Below are 5,465 nucleotides of genomic sequence, written 5' to 3' on the forward strand. Positions count from 1 at the left end.
TCAGAGCCCAGGAAGTTTAAATTTAACATGAAGTTCAAATAAACCTTTTTTTTTTTTTTTACTGTTGTTTCATAGAGAGCCCGAGAGAGATGAGGACATTTAGGGCAGTGGGGGAGGATAAGGGGAGGACAGATTGCTCCTGTTTGCTTTGCTGTCTCCCACATTACAGATTAGATATCTAAAGTAATTATTGAATTAAACCCGTCAGAAAGTCCTCCTCTGTGGTCTGGGAGAGTAGTGACTGGGTGGGCTGCAGAAGGATGATTTTGTGTTGTTCCCGTGGATCCCGAATTAAAAAGTAACCCAAACAACCCAGGACAAAGTCCCAAATGCAGCCTGTGCCTAACTTGAGAGACTATCATAGGTAGGGGCTAAAAACGTTGGCTAAACTGCTGTTCCACGTGAAGTCATAGGAACGCTTAGCGTAGACATTTTTTGTGTGTATTTTTATATTTGCCTTATCATTAATGCCCTCTATATAATCTGGAGGATTATATAACATAACATATTAGCAAACGCACATTTTAACGCAGAAAGAATGCACTTATCTTAGTGGCAGAGCGTTCAAGTGCAATTAGAAACTCCAGTTGCTAAGCCCGCAAAACGCCCTGGCAAAAACCCACCAGCTCCTATACTGAACTTTGCTTTAAACCAGCTGATCAAGCTCGCTCAATCAGAGGTGGGCAAAGCATTACAGATGTCCACTTTGTGTTTCCTGTCATATCGAGGCGAGGTGCACGTCAGGCCGCACGCCCTTTAGCGTTTAACTAGGAAAAGGACCGATCCAAAATGGAGGAGAAGACGATGGACCGGTAGGAAGGAATGAAAAAAAGGTCTGGGCATGGCTCGACTCATTATTTAACGTGAACTACGGAAAGACACTCCAGGCGGGGCAAGGGGGGAGCAGAGTTGGAACTTGCGTGCGTTCTTTCAGATTTTCAAAACTACACCCGTAAGCCGTGCCCAAGTTACGCTCTCCAAAGAGCGGGTGTGGCTTTGTGCGAGGAAGTTTGCACTGAAAATACTCGGTGAGGCCTGGGCATACAATGCACACACACACCCAAGCTTTACCGCCACACGGGAAGTTAGGAAGCCACAATCCAAAAGTCCAGTTTGCATTGCGGGCTAGCGGAGTCGGGCGACTCCTCCGTGCCTGAAAATCTCCCTCTTAAAAAAAACCACTCCCTCCCCCCCCACCTCGGCAGCTCCGTTTCAAGGGAGCAGCGGGCTCAGAACCCACAGATCGTTCTGCCTCTGTGCCATCGTGAGCATAGCTGGACCCTAGGAAGAGCGAGGCACCATGCTTGATTTTCTCTACGGCCATGCATAAGCCAAGTCCTAGAGGGAGCATTTCCTTGGGCCAGCTTTAGGCGAACCTTCAGTCATGCACCTCCCACCCCACCCCCCCTAACTTATCTATTGGCGGGAACTCCAGCCCAGCGCTCCCTTCTTTGGCAGTGCTGGCTTTCCTTCTCTGGGCCTTGTGCCGGTGGGATTTTGCCGCCCCCGAAATTTTGATGCTCTAGGCGACCGACTAGTTTGCCTCATGGAAGCTTGGGCCCTGTATAAGGCCGCTTGATTAAAAAAACCCCGTGGCCCAGCAAGCAACTGGCCCAGCTTAGGGGGGCCAAGCTTGCAAAGACCTAGAAGTCATTTGGAGATGGTGAGGTAAGCAGAGGATACCTTGTTTTTTTCCCCAAGGCTTGAAAGGCCACTCGGAAATTTATAACCGCCATTAAGGAGAAACGGCTCCCTGGAGACTCGGTAACACAGAGGAAAGAGGCAACATCTGAACACGTCGCCTGCATGCCAAAAAAGACTTGACGCTCTGTGAATTTCTCTGCCTGCGAGCTGAGGGAGCAACAGTTGCATGGTGGTGGTGGTGGTGGTAGAGGGAGCCAGACAGCAGTTTGCTAGAGATAGTTGGGGAGAGAGCCAGGCACGGCTCAGCTCTTCCCCGGCTCAGCCAATCACAGAGGCTGGGAGAGGAGGGCAGGACCTACAAGTCCTTTATTTCTACGGTGTTGTCAGGCAACCTGCAGTAGCTGCTGAAATGACAGATTCAAATCTGAAGCAGTTGGAAAACGGACCCCAAAGGGACTGTGAGGGGCCCTTACAGGAGGACCCCAGAAAGATATGAGGGGCAATCATGGGGGACCCTAGGAATATTTGAGGCACCACTACAGGGGCCCCCAAAGAGCTCTGAGGGATGCCAGAAAGCTTTGAGGAGCAGTTATGGGGGACCCCAGAGAGCTATTAAGGGCAATTTAGGGGGGGGGGGGTGGTGGTGGTTCAGAGAGCTGTGAAGGGTGATTACAGGGGCTCCCCAAAGTGATGTGAGATGTAGTTAGAGGGGACCCCAGAGAGCTGTCAAGGGTAATTATAAGGGAGGGGTACAAGAATCTTTTGTTAATAAAATAGAAACATACATGTTTGTATCATGATGTTAAAAAATATTTGAAAAGTTGCCAATTAGTAGAGAAAACATCTGCAGCATCCTGGAACTGAATTTGCCATTTAAGAAAGCAACATTTATTCCGTACAGAAGGAGAAAGTCCAACCAATGAGGTTCAGTGATGAGATTCCAGGAACCAATCACGTAAAGTTTAAATAAAAAACAATGAAAAAATGGTGCTGTAATACTAGGTTTTGAGATCTGCAACATTCAAGGGGAGGACCTGGTTGAAGACTTTTTGACCATTAGACTGGAATTAATAAACTCACTGCTGCAACCTCTCCATTAGCCACCGGGTGTCACCATTGCACCATGAAATGAAAATTCACTGCTGCAACTTCTCCGTCGGCCACCGGGTGTCACCATTGCACCATGAAATGAAAATTCACTGCTGCAACTTCTCCGTTGGCCACCGGGTGTCACCATTGCACCATGAAATGAAAACTCAGTGCTGCAACCTCTCCGTTGGCCACTGGGTGTCACCATTGCACCATGAAATGAAAACTCACTGCTGCAACCTCTCCGTCGGTCACCGGGTGTCACTGCTGTACTTCTCATCGCTATAATTGTTTCATTACAGGGCCCTTTCTTGCCGTTATAATTTGTCTATTAGCCAAATAATGCATACAGGCAAATGGGAAAGGGAAGCTCCCCAAAATGTTTCCCTTTCAGAACAAAATTACTTCCTCACATGCACTTTCCCAGCCTTTTCTTGCCCCCTTTTCCAGCTGTAGATAAAAGCTCACAGCACTGCGTACCTGGGGGAGGGCAGGGAACACAACCTTTACGCTCTCTGCATGTTTTCTCTGTGTAATTTGAGGCCCCTCAGTCTGTTTTTTTTATTCTGTGCTTGGGACCAAGGCACGGGATTTTGCTAGGCTGCGATTTCTCTGCAGGGATCTGCAGCAGTCCAGCTTGATCTTTTTTTTTTTCTTCCAAAGTTGATGTTCTGGAGCCTGGGGTATTTTGCATTGCAGCCTTTTCCTAGGCAGGGTTGTTGCTGTTTGTGGTCCTGAGAGTTATGGCTGTGATGGAACGACAGGTTTGCTCTTTAGGTGCAGGGGGGTCCTTACATAGAGGTGTTTGTCCCGCTAACTTTTAGACTTCACTGACCAGGCTAGATTCCTCCTCTCTGGTTCTCGACCGCTTAAACCCAACACTCCTCCCTTCCATTCGTCGTTTACTCGCCCTTACCACTGCCCTCCAGATCTGTCCCAGGCATCTCCAAATTCTATTAATGGCGCTGGCCTCCGCCCTCTCTGTGAGCAGATCACATCGGGCCCTCTAACAAGACTAATATTTGATCCAGCACCTCGGCCTTCTACCGTATCTACCCCCCCCGAGTTTTGTAACGATCCACACAGAGGCAGATTGTCCAGAAGCATCCGGCCTACCCCTGCTCGTTGATATTCAGGGTTATATCTACTGCCCCCCCAGCCTTCCTTGAAGCCCAGTGCAGCTTGCACCACTGCTAGGTCGCTGTTTACAAGGCGACACCAGAATCCGGACTTCTGGATCCCAAACCATTCTGGATCTCTGCCACCATTGTCGGGGGACTTTCTGTGGATGCAGAAACTGGAGGTGCAGGGTTTCGAGCTGGGATCTGTTCCATCCTGTATATTTTCGGGTCAGTGGTAGAACTCAGACCTCACTCCAATATAAGAGCATTGGTCAAATGATGCTATTGAATAATTTTATTAGTAATGCGACACTAGAGCCAGTGAGGGGCTGGGTCTCTATGGCTGGCTGCGTTCTCTGTAATAATTAACTAGGAAACCCAGGCGCTCACATAGCCAGGTCGGGTTGATGAGCTCGGGGGAGTGGGTTGGTTGTGAGGTGCCATCTGGAAAGTCCATGTTAGGATTTTGCCTGTTTTCATGACACTTCCCCCACCAGCGGAGGCCCTCAGTAAGACTCTCCACTAGCCTTGTCAAGTTCTTCCTCATTGCCCTTGTCTCAGCCTATGTATCCCTGTCCTGCCAGAAGCTCCTTGGCTTCTCATGGTGTCTCTCCTGGCTTTTGTGACTTGCCCCTCGTCTTCTGGCCTGCGGGCCTTTTGCTTTGCTTTAGCCTTGTCTTGTGGCCTGCGGACTCACCATTACCATGTACTGCCGCTGCAGAGACCTACCGACCCCCAGAACCCAAGAGCCCAACCTGCGGGGGAGGGGGTTGGATAGGCGGAAGACCGGCCCATGTCTTGATCACAATCCTGCCTCGTAGTCCCGTCCCGCTCCCCAGGTGGGTTTCCCGGACTCTGGGAGCCATAACAGTCCAAAGACCAAATGTACAGGCAGTGGTAACGCTGGTGCCGGAGGCTGTGCGGATTATTGTGTGTGTGTGTGTGGGGGGGGGGGGTGTCTCGTGATGTGACATTACGGGCAGTGTGGTCACCGACTGAAGCTGGGAATGGCTGATCCTGGTGTGACAGTATTGTGACCGTGGTCGCTGACCGTGGCTGGGAGCAGCATTAAGCGGTTGACCTGACTGAGAAATGGCTGGTGATCTACAACATTCAAATAGAGGACATGATTGAAGGCTTTTAACCATTAAGCTGAGAAGTTTACAATACTGAAAAGAAGGACATGCTAGAGAATTCATAAAAATGTCACATCATGAATATGTAGGCCTAATGAAAAATAACCAAGGCAAAATACTACAAAAGAAGCGTCAAATTCAGGGATTATAATAAAGTGACCCATTCTATATTATCATTCATCCCATGTGGGGAAACAGACGAAAGGTTGAAAATCCAATATTGCTCTTTAAAATTAAGTAACGATCTAATATCGCCCTTTCTAACAGGAGGGGTCACAACTTCCCATACAGTCCAACGTGATTGTTCAAACATATGTTGATGTTCTAAACAATGCTTGGCAATAGGAGCTTCTAATTTCTTAGGGGCGCGATTTTCAAACACGCACACAGGCGTCCATGAGCGCACGGCTCCCGGCGCACGCACACAGAGGTGCCGATTTTATAACCTACGCGTGCCGGTGCGCGCATGTTTATA

This window comes from Rhinatrema bivittatum, chromosome 19 (genome assembly GCF_901001135.1).
Source record: "Rhinatrema bivittatum chromosome 19, aRhiBiv1.1, whole genome shotgun sequence".
Classification (NCBI taxonomy): domain Eukaryota; kingdom Metazoa; phylum Chordata; class Amphibia; order Gymnophiona; family Rhinatrematidae; genus Rhinatrema; species Rhinatrema bivittatum.